The 12523-nt window shown below is 35.6% G+C and overlaps 1 pseudogene across 1 annotated transcript; it reads right to left on the bottom strand.

Moving 5' to 3' along the window:
* Positions 1–1746: 1746 nt before the first annotated feature.
* LOC143572285 (IAA-amino acid hydrolase ILR1-like) lies at positions 1747–7336 on the bottom strand (annotated as a pseudogene). Its single transcript, XR_013142235.1, has 5 exons — positions 7311–7336; positions 6787–6916; positions 5108–5548; positions 3101–3227; positions 1747–2226 (listed from the first exon to the last, which is right to left on the bottom strand). The product of XR_013142235.1 is annotated as an IAA-amino acid hydrolase ILR1-like (transcript).
* Positions 7337–12523: the final 5187 nt, after the last annotated feature.

Genomic DNA, 12523 nt, shown 5'->3' with positions numbered 1-12523 from the left:
CATTTACTATTATCCATATAAGGAACACTATATATTATCCATAGATGGAACAATGTTATATATAGAAGCCTAGAAGGAACGTTATATATTATCCATAGAAGGAACAATATTTATTATCCATACCAGTAACCCTAATAATATATGCGAAGGTTAAAGGGTTGCAGACCCTAATAATATGTACGAAGGTTAAAGGGTTGCAGACCCTAATAATATATGCGAAAGTTAGAGGGTTGCATGCCTTAATAATATATGTGAAGGGTAAAGGGTTGCAGACCCTAATAATATCTACGAAAGTTATAGGGCGAAAAGCTCGTTATGTTGTGTATGAGTAAAGTATAGTAAGTAAAGATGAGAAAGTATGAAAGTAAATATGAATGAAAGAATGATGAACATGCTATGTAAGTAATGTGTATCTCCGGATACGTATGTGTAAGTATGTGTATGGTATGCTGTCTGTTAAACTAGAACTCCCGCAACGTAGTTGACTTTTAGTATGCACGCTGACAAATATGATGAAACAGTTGTTTTGAGGAGCACACATGACAGAAGAATAAAGAAGTTGTCACCTGAAGATTGGAAGTTATGATGTTTAGTGATGTTAGAACTTAAAAAACATGTTTGAATATTTTGTTTAATTTAAGATTTTGTAATGACGGTTGAAGTTTAATTATTCCGAGAAAATTTTAATTAATTCTGATATTTAGAATTATGTTTATGAGTAAATTCAACGTCCAATGTAGGACACCAGGACATGTGTCTTACATAATTCTTTTGTCTGATAATAATAACCTGATTTGCATAATTAGGATACACATTATTTTATTTGTAGCTTATATTAGGCCAGTAAACAAACCCAAAACTTTTGATGAACCGTTTGACGGGAAATTCATTTATGTTTGTTTAATTAATAAATGGAAGAACATGATAGAAACTTTTGTTCGTTTAGTTAAACGATCGACATGAACACGTGTCTGGTTTGTTTGTTAGTTTATGTTTGTATAAGGTCATTCATGCATTTCTTAATATATTCATTTAAATTTTTTAGGTTAGTTACGATATAGTTTAGTTTGAATAAATTTTAAGCCGTAATGTTGTTTACATATTTTTAGTAACGTTCGTTTAATTATGTTCGTGAATCGTTTGTTTATACAGTTAATGGACGGACACAAACGAAAATAAGCACATTTTTTTCTTAACGAACAAGAAAACCTCCTTCATAGTATACCTAGAGGGGCGTGTCAGCCGTTAAAAGAAAAAATAAAATAAAAAGGAAAAGAAAGAAAGAAAGACAGACAAAACCTTAACGCTCTGTTCCCGAGTTCAATAAATAAGAGAAAAGAAAAGAAAGAAAAATAAATTCTTTTATTTTCTTTTCTCTTTTACCTTTCCTTTCTTTCTTCACATTTCTTTTTAAATTGAAAAGAAAACAATTCATTCCAATTTACTCTTTATTTCTTCTTATTTTTCTTCCATGTGTTTTCTTTTCTTTCATTTAATGAAACTTGAGAACACAATTTTCTCTCATCTCATTTCTTTTCCTTCTTTGAAAAAAACTCTGAAACACAATAATTTTTTTCTTTCCCCTCATTCCATTTCTTTTTCATCAATAAATTAACTCGGAAACATAACGTTAAGAGTTCTCAAAAGAAAAATATTATAAATAAACAACTCAGTTATTCATGTAGCCAAATATAATATATACTATTTTAAAAAGTATTCATAGCCTACGGCTTGAACTTAAAAAAACATTTTACATGAAGTTCTTAACATCTCTGATTATTCATGCTCCATCTTATTTTCCATATTCATAACCAAGCTAATAAAACCTTACAACTCATCATGAGTGGTAATTTTCACACCATCTTCATAGGATTTCAAGTAAGAAATCGCAACAGCAGCATGAAAGACTGCCCCCACCTTAACCGCCTCTTCATCAATAACAAAATTTGGCGAGTGTAAATTTTCTGGTACGGTATGTGTCTCGTTGCCAGTCCCAATGAAAAACATAGTAACAGCCATTTTCTGTCCAAAAAAGCTGAAATCCTCGCCTCCCATTACTACAGGCATCAAGTGCACGTTGGCTTTTCCTAATATGGTTTCCGCCACCGTCTTTGCATGTTCGTACATCCCTTTATCATTTATCATTACTGGGTATGGTAGCGGTGTTTCCTCCCTAAAATTCAATTCCGCTTGGCAATTGTGAACACTGGCTTGCATTTCGATAACCTGAAATCATACGTTTTTAGGTGTATGCTTATAAAATTATGAAAAAATAATATGTTTCTATATTAGTCTTGGGCTTTTGGTTTCCTTTCCAACTTGATTTTTAATTTATAGTGTAATCACACTTGTGAAGTGTAAAGGGTGTTCACGAAACAAAAATAAGCTAACTATAATAGGAATAACCGATCTAAAGACAAACAGCCATTGTGAGGCATATAGAGTTCTGTTTTACGTTTTTCAAACAACTATTTTTCGGTTTAGTTTCGATTTTGTTAACAACAAAATATCAAGCCTAGCCGATTAGAACCCCAATCACATAAACCGCTAACAAAAAAAAATCATTTTTAAGTAATTAATAAATGATACAACAAAAAAGGATTTATATCCAAATTTGTACCAAAAAGTTAATTATAAATAAGTAAAAACTTAAGCCTTAAAGCTGCAAACCCAAATTAATTATTTGGGGGCGTTTTTCCATCAAAGTTTTTAAGCCAAAAGATAAAGCGGAAAGGCTGAAACCGAACTAAATCCATAAGTGAAAGTCAACAACAAAAAAAACCACATGAAACCGAAATCAAATGATTTTTAAATTCAAAAAATCGAATGACATTAGATCCGACAAAAAAACCATGCACAGCCTTTAAGACCGAAGTGTGACTTCTTATTCCTTTTTTGTGTAAGAAAATACAACACTAGCTAGATGAAATGTTTTCATTTGAAATTCCGATTAAATTTAGGTCTAAGAAATAGCAAATTCGATCCCAAGGAGTACTGCACTATATACTTAGGTCAATAAAAAACACTAAATGCAACATTTTTCATAAATCTAGTAATGCATAGGATATTAGGATGTTTGAAATTTCTCATAGTTAATTACCTGCTTAATTCTTGTCTTTGTGTGATCAAGACCTTCCAAAGACAAACCTCGAAGTTCCCGAAATTCTAACACTATCCGGAATCACATTATCGGCCACGCCTCCATGAAATTGTCCGACAGTAACAACCTACAAAGTAGCCGTCAAAAAAGGACCTTAAAGCAAAGAAAGTTCTATGTATAACGCGCGTGTGCGTGTAATACACGGGATGATCTAAATAATTAATTTACAAATAAAGAAATACATAATGTATATAAAAAATGTATTACATCTATGATTGTATCATTATAAATAAATTGATTTTATTTATATCACAAAATGATTTTTTTCAAAAAAAAACAAACTTAATAAAAAAATGAACGTGCAAAAACATACACAAGAACACTAATATGTTGTGAAATATATTCTAATAATGTATTGTAGTATAAAATATGTATATATTTATTTTTATAAAAATGTATAGTTATAAAATAAATAAACTTTAAATAAAAATGAATAATTTAATCATGTTTTAGATATAATATAAATGAAATGTAAAAGGAAAGTGAATAATTATTAATCTATGACATATATTAGTTTTGGAGGGAAAAACATTGTGAGGATTAACCACAAACTGACACATGTTCCAATTATTTTACTTTATTAGAATAGGTAGATACTGTTCTATAAAATAATTAATTTCAATACTTTGAATCCTTTTAGAGAATTAGCTAAGATCCGTGCCAAGATCTAAACAGCTTTCAAATCATTATTTCAACCATTCATATATTTCTATTAAACCTTTTCACTAATTTTACATTATTAGTTGACTATGTTAGAAACTCGTGTTTTGTAGTTAAATACAATAATATTATATACTCTCTCCGTCTCATTTTAAGTGTCTTAGTTTGAATTTTCAAATCTTTCTTGATTAATTTTGACCGACAATATTTTTGTTTGTGTTATATATAATACTTGATGTAAAATATATGAATAGATTGGATTTTAAATGTATTTTACATTGATATAATTTTCATCAAGTATTATATTACACGGACAAATATATTTACGGTCAAGATTGCAAAGAAAAGACTTGAAAAGTCAAACCACGACACTTAAAATGAGACGGATGGAGTATTTTATAGTGAAAATTAATAATTTATAAATGATATTTTGAGATAAAATATAATTATAATGATTTGGTATGATGAAAATCAATTATCTTTCTGAACCAAATTCAAAACACAAATCAATCGAATTATTTTTATTAAGTTTTAAATCCGTATGTTACAAACGTGTATAGGTGAAATACGAGAAATGTGAAATAATAGTTTAGGCTCACAGTACAATTGAAGCACGTGACAATGTACCATTACTAATCTGCTAGGTATAAGGGTAAAGTTAAAATACAAACTAAGATAAAATGAGAAATGTAAGAAAAATTTGTAAACACACAAAGAACCCTTTAAAAATAAATTTAGAAAAATAATAAAAAAAATCATAACTCAAAATATAAATAAAAACGAAAAACTTTAAAGGACTAAAACGTTTCCTCATCATTCCCATTAAAAAAACAATTAAGAAAAGACACAATACCGATATCAAATACACAATGACGAAAATGAACAAAAGACACAATTATAACTAAAAAAAGACACAATAGATAGCAAGATATAACAAAATGCCAAACAAAATATGACACAATGTTGAGTAATATAAAACAATATACAGAAAAAAAAGACACAATGTCAAGAAAAAAAGACACAATCAATGGCAAAAATAAACAAAAAACATAATGATAAAAAAAAGACACAATGATCTTTTTCACTCACTATTGTGTCCTTATTTAGAACGAAAAAGACGTTGGAAACATTTTGGTGTTTTTACCTTTTTCGATTTTTTATCAAAACTTTGAGTTATGGTTTGTTTTTTAAGGGTTTTTTTGCGTGGCTACAAATCATTCTCATCCCTTTAATTTTTATTATCATTCGTAGAATAACTTGACCCAAAGTACAAATTCAGAATATTACTCTAGAATCGAGTGGGTTGGTTTCTCTAGATACTATCTGTTGAAGAGCAACAACCGCCATTGAACCAGCCACAACCGGATCTCTCGATAAATGTGGGTTTGCCGCATGTCCGCCGGCACCTTTAATGGTGGCTGTAAACCTTCCTGAACCCGCTAGCATCGTACCAGGCCATGAAGCCACCATACCCACCTTTAATTGTGGCACTACATGGATGGCAAATGCGGCTTTGATGTTGTCAAGTGCGCTATCTTTCAAGGTATGGTATGCTCCAGCGAGACCCTCTTCGGCAGGCTGGAAAACCAGCTTTAAGGTTCCCTTAAGTTCATGTCGTTTAGCTTGGAGCAACTTAGCGGCCCCTAGTAACATAGTTGTATGAGCATCATGGCCGCAAGCGTGCATCTTTCCGTCGATCTTGCTTTTGTGTTCCCATTGGACCAATTCCTGATAAGAAACACCAATTTAAAGAGATCAAATACCTTAGAAAAAATAAATATACATTCTCCTTTAAAACTATAAACACGAAACACAAAATTTTAGGAGTAAAATAGTTTTTTTTTGTTAAAACAAATCATTAGGACTAAGGGTGTGAAAGAGTCGGTAAAGAGTCGGTTTTGAGACGATTTTGAACTAACATAAGACTTAAAACAGAAATTTTTGAAAACCGTTTTGTTTTATATGTTGTTGGATGTGGTTTGTTTTCGATGCCATTTGAGCTTCAAATATTTGGCCAGCAAATAAAATGAAATTGGTCTGAAATAACGAATTCGTGTCTTAATTCGTGTCTTAATTTGTTTTGTTAATTAATAATTGATCCACAATTAGAAATTTAGGCTAAAGTATTTAGGTTGTATTATTTACTAAATTCTTATAAATTACTTAAAATAAAAATCACATATGAATATCTATAAATCCGGTTTGATCTTTTTAGTTTCATAACAAGCAAAATCAAAACAAAACCGCAAGTTCGCTTTTTACGAAAAGCATAAAACAAACTATAGATTCTTGTTTCATTTTGGTTTTTCAGTTTAATAGATGCTCATGGTCCATAATAGTAAAATAAATAATATGTTAATCACAAAATTAAAATTCGGAAAAAATAGTTTATATGTTAAAATACATATATAATTAAGGTAAAGAAATTAATATACATTAATTTATTTAGTGAGATTCAACCTGGGCATTGTAACGACTAATGAGTACGTGACGAGAATTCGGTTGATATTGGTTTCGTTCTACAATATTGGTATGGAAGAGGCACAAACCAAAAGAGAAAACAAAAAACTTATATATTGCATATTTTGATTTTTTTAAGGGGGTGTCTGGTGAGTTTTTAAAAATGCCTTATTTGCTTATTTAATTTTTAGAAAGTTATAAGTTGTTTTTTAAAAATACCTTATTTGCTTATTTTATTTTTAGAAAATTATAAGTTGTCAGTAAGCTTCAGTTTAAAGCTTGAAAAACTTTAAATTAAAGCTTTTTAAAATTGCTTTTGCTTTTCTTTAAAAAAAAACAGCTTTAAGAAGCTCGGCCGAACACCCCTAGACGATATTTACGAAGGTGGTATCGTTGATCAGTAGCGAAGTTTGGCCCAAAAGTTTCAGACAAAAACATCTAAGTTTATACTAATAAAGAAGAGTATCTATAGTTAAATAAATAATTATTAAGTTAAAAATATGTACTTGGATAGGAAGAGCATCCATATCAGCCCGTAGGGTAAAGAAAGGTTCTTTGCCAGAACCAATGGTGGCAACAATACCAGTCTCCGCCACCGGCCACGTGTACTCGACACCAAGCTTGTAAGCGGTGGTTCTGTGTATGAATATTCAGGTTTTTTTGCAATGGCCTTGTTTGGGAACAGAGGAGTTAAATAAACATTTATAATTTCGTTTAGGTACCCTCAACTTATATGGAATTGCCAATAATACGTCTGTTAAATAGTTAGGTAATTATAAAGTTCCGATAAATTCATTTCCTTTTTTACTCACACTTTTGTCCTTTTTATTTCTGATTTCTGCTAATTTGTCCTTTACTTAAAAAATAATTTCTGCTAATTTGTCCTTTATTTTAAAAAAATTATCAATTTAATTTTTTTCCATTAATGAATGTTAAGTTTTCATCTCTCTCTCATATGTATTGCTCATGATAACATTTTAATCATTTTGCCCCTAATTAGGGACCAATTGAGTATTTGTGTAAAATCTACTCTATTCCCCATAAATAAAATGCCATTTAGTGACACACATTTCTAGTGGTATTTTGCTTTTGTGCCACTAATTTAGGTTTTTAGTGACACTTTGCGTATGACATCTTTGTTTATAATGTCATTTAGTTTTAGTGCCACTAATTTATGATTTTAGTGACACTTTAAGTATGCCACTAAAAATCTAGTGACACATTTTAATGGCATTTAGCGTTTGTGCCACTAATTTAGGTTTTTAGTGGCACTTTGTGTATGTCATTTTTGTTTATAACACATATTTAGTGTCACTTAGTTCAAGTGTCACTAAATTATGATTTTAGGGGCACTTTGAGTATGCCACTAAAAATGTAAATATATGAAACGCTAAAATTAAAATAAAAAACAAAATACATAAAATGAAAAAAAAATATAAAAAGGCTAAAGAAAGACCAGACTCAACAAATTCGATCCCGAAGGGGTTTCATTTCATCTTCTTCGTGTTCATCATCACCCCTAAATCAACAAGCCGTAAACCTACTCCATAAACAAAAGCCCTGTGAAGAGGTATGCACCCGCCTTAACATCGAGCGGGGCGGGTCAACCCACAAGATATACACAAGAGGCTTGAAATCAGGATGTCATGAAGACACAAAGCCAAAACCTATGCGCAAGCGCATGAAACATCTGCGAGTGGCGCATATCACATATGCGCAAGCGCATGAAACATCTGTGAGAATAAAGAGAAGACCTTGCGCATCCCCGGGATAGGCGCATAAAGGCCGCGCGTAAGCGACACACAACAAATTAGACAATATACTAATCCAAATCAGGATAAGGACAACAATGATTGTACTCATCAGGCAACCTTCCAGAAGGTATCTTTTAAGGAATAAAGAATGTGCTGATGTTGACAGCTGCCAATGAAGGGTGGACAACTCAGCAAAGCCCATGTGCCACCACGTGATGGCACATGGGTCAGGTGAAATACCTTGGTCAGAGAATAATCAATGAAAAAGCACCAGGTGTCCTAAGTACACGTGGCGCGAAGCAATAGGAGGAGGCCAAAAAGGCCCTAATTGGGTCTGAGCCCAGTCATTGGAAACCCTAATACTATAAATACCACACCACCTCCACAGTTTGAGGGGGGCAAGAAAATATATTCTAAGTCCTTTACTCATTTTTACATCTTGATTATCTTCTCCTACAATACCTGATTCTCACACCGGAGGGTTACCCCAAAGAGGACCCCTCTGTCCCTTTCTGAGGGGTAAGCTCACGGTGCTGTTCGTTTTGTAGGTGGAAGAACTCGTATCTCGGAAAACCATCGGTGATATAGCATATTCGTACCCGAGGAACGTTGATCGTATACAAGTAAGTCGATCCACGCTTCTTCATTGGCGCCATCACCTGTTACAACGGCAACAAAACTACTATTTCATCAATTTTCTCTTCACCATGGTTTCCGGTGTTCGAAACAATGATCAAGTTCTGGAGGATAATGAGCTTGAGGATGTTAATGAGGGACATCAGGTTCTGAGGGCGCCGCGTGACACTGCGCGCACCACCAGTAACCATCCCTTCAACACAACACCTCATAGTCAAACTGAAACTCCCCCAGACGATCTCACGTTCCAAAATCTGACTGGTGCAAAACAAAAAGGACCAATGGGCCCGGAAGTTGAAACCAATGACCCTAAAGAATGGCTCATAAACGAACAACGGCGTTTAATGGACAAATACAATGAGTTGGTAAAACACAAAAAGTTAGCCGATTTAACAAAAAGGCTCGCATTTGATAAACAAACCATTCAGGGAACAACAAAAAAGACGCGCGCGCTGGAAGACAGTCATTCTGTTCACACCGAACAAGCTGATATTAGTGATGAGGAAGAGGTGCACAGCATGAAGAAGACGCGAGATACTCATGCAGGAGGTTCACAGCTTCGCGCACACATGCACATAGCATCTGGAGCCAAAGCTGATATGGATTTATACACACCATACAACCCACAAGCGAAAGAGCAAGTGGACGTAACCACACCATATAGGCCAGCCATCTTGGTAAAACATTCAAAATTCGCTGAGCGTATTGCGAAGGCTCCCATTCAACACAAAACCAATATGCCAAGTGGTTTAGGCAAGTACGAAGGTACAACAGATCCAGATGATTTCTTACAAGGTTTTTATAACACTGGAAACTTAGAAAGCTGGACGATGCCAACATGGTGTCACATGTTTGCTCGCTGCCTCACGGGCGTAGCGCGTGTCTGGTTCGAAAGCTTGCAGACAGGACAAATCGATGGGTTCGAAGAGCTATTGGAAAAGTTCCAGGCTCACTTTGTACAGCAGCGCAGACACACGCGCGACCCCGATGACATCATGCCCTGCGTACGCAGGAATGATGAAACCATTGAAGACTACATAACTCGTTTCAATCAGGAATCTCTTGCAATTGGAGGCATCACTGAACAACTCTTGCGCGTGGCCTTTATACAAGGTGCGCGCAGTGATCAACTCCGCAGAGCTCTCGTGAGCAGAGAAGGCATGCCAACCACTTGGGCTAAGCTTATGGAAGCATCGCGAGTCTTCGCGCTAAATGAAAAGCAAATTGCCCAAGACAGAGCAAGAGATAAAGGGCATCAAACAGAAGCACCACGCAACAATGAAAAGAGGCGCAAACAAAACTCCGTATGGTCCAGGTTGCAACAAACCAATTATTCTCCTACAGAAAAGCAAGCGCAACAAAGTTCACCCCAACCCCAAAAAGACAATTTTAATCGCGGAGAAGGTGACAATAAGGAAGGCGGCAGAGAGCCTAACAGACCTCTATCAAGAATATGGACTCCCATCACCAAAATGCCTTCGCAAGTGTTAAGCACAGAGAATGTCCAGTTTAAAAACCCCAGGCCATTACTCCATAAGGGACCACCGAACAGTGGCAAATATTGAGAGTTTCACAAATCCATTGGGCACAACACTGATGCATGCCATCATTTGAAGGATGCGATCGAAAAAGATGTGAAATCAGGCAAGTTGGCTCACCTGGTAAAAAATCCAAGACCAGAGAACGAACAACCAGACGGAGCCTCAGCCAATAAAAAATTCAAAAGAATCTGTGTAGCTGAAGGAAGAAGGCAAGGGCAAAGATCGAGGAAGAGAAGCGCGCAAATCCAAGGGGATTAGCGCGAGCAACAAGTAATCTTTCCAAGAATCAGAGGAAGCCCGTTTATCAGCAGCCCTCTAGTCATCACTGCACACATCGCTCATTATGAGGTGTCAAGAGTCCTGGTGGACACCGGTAGTGAGTCAGACATCATGTATGAGCAATGTTTCAGGAAGTTGGATCCAGCAGACCAAGCAAGGCTTGAAGTTGTGAGTGCACCAATCTCGGGTGTCTCAAACGAAATTATTCACCCCCTAGGTCAGATACAATTCGAACTAACTATGGGGGATGAGAAGCACAAGCGAGCTGAAATTGTCAACTTCCTGGTCTTGCCCACCACTTCATGCCATAGTATGATCTTGGGCAGAGAAACGATTGCCCAATTCAACGCCATACCGTCACCAGCGCATGGCGCGTTGGGGTTCCTAACACCAACAGGAGTAACATTTGTGTACCGAGATCATTTATGCGCAGTAATAAGTATACCTCGAGAGGGGAGAATGAAGCTTCCAGTGGCAAACAACGCGCCAGAAGAATGGATTCTCAACCCAAAATTCCCAGAACAAACAATCACAACGGAGCTACGATATCAGATGACACAAGAGTGAGAATGAAAAGATTGCTCACAACGTATATGTCAGTCTTCGCGTGGCAACATTCTGATATGACTGGGGTTCCGCGAGACCTGGCGCAGCACTCTCTCAACACATTCAAGTTCGTGGAGCCAATTGCTCAAAAGAAAAGAGTCATGGGAGACGAGAAGACAAAGGCCATGAATGAGCAAGTAGAAGATCTACTGCGCGCGAATATCATTCGCCCAATACGATATCAAACATGGGTAGCCAATCCTGTGATGGTAAAGAAGAGCAATGGGTCATGGAGAATGTGCATTGATTTCAAGGACCTCAACAAGGCGTGTCCAAAAGATTGTTACCCCCTCCCAAACATTGACATGAAGGTGGACTCTGTGGTGCCGTTTAAGCTCAAATGTTTCCTGGATGCCTATAAGGGCTATCACCAAATTCAAATGGCACCACAGGATGAAGACAAGACTGCTTTCAGAACTGACAAGGGTGTTTTCTGTTACACAAAAATGCCCTTTGGTTTGAAGAATGCAGGAGCCACTTACCAAAGACTCATGGATGCAATTTTCAACGAGCAGATTGGAATAAACTTAGAAGTCTACGTGGATGATTTGGTGATTAAAAGCAGGGAGGAAAAACAAATGCTCAAAGACATCGAAGAAACCCTTCGGCGCCTAAAGGAAGTAAACATGAAGCTCAACCCGAGCAAATGCACATTCGGCGTGGAAGAAGAGAAATTTCTCGGCGTAATGGTCACCAAGGATGGTTTCAAGGTGAACCCAGAGAAGGTGGAGGCTATCCTCAGCATGCCCTCACCGTCCACCATGAAGGAAGTTCAAAAGTTGAATGGTAGATTGGTATCAATTAACAGGTTCCTAGCAAACCATGCAAGCAAATCTACCCCATTCATTAACACATTGAGAAATTGCTTAAAGAAAAGCCAATTCAAGTGGACGCCTAAGGCCGAGCAAGCTTTCAGTGAGATAAAAGAATGTCTGATAAATCTGCCTGCGCTCACAGCTCCACTACCTGGTGAAACTTTAACGTTGTACCTGTCAGCAGGAGAGCGCGCCATTGGCGCAGTATTATTGGTGGATCGCAAGGGAATCCAAACACCAATTTATTATGTAAGTCGGGTGCTGACAGATCCTAAGACGCGCTACACCATCGTAGAAGAGCTAGTTTTATCACTAACACATGCGTTGCGCAAGCTTCACAGATATTTTAATGGTCAATTTATTTAAAAATGCGAACGTAAGAAACAATACCAACTACAATACCAATCTACATAAACAATGACTTATAATAACAAAGAAAAGAACCTAAAAACTACAACAAAAGAATCAAAATCAAGAACAAAATAATAACAGCATATACCAGCAAATACTTATAACAGCAAAAGAAAACATCTAATAATAACAACAAAATACAAATAAGCAAATACTTATAACGTCTCATAATCAAAAATTAGCAAATACGAACAAAAAATA

Source organism: Bidens hawaiensis, unplaced genomic scaffold, assembly GCF_021521415.1.
Source record: "Bidens hawaiensis isolate Kalapana, Puna unplaced genomic scaffold, B.hawaiensis_p1.1 tig00025793_1, whole genome shotgun sequence".
NCBI lineage: Eukaryota > Viridiplantae > Streptophyta > Magnoliopsida > Asterales > Asteraceae > Bidens > Bidens hawaiensis.
This window is presented reverse-complemented; position numbering and strand designations above follow the sequence as displayed.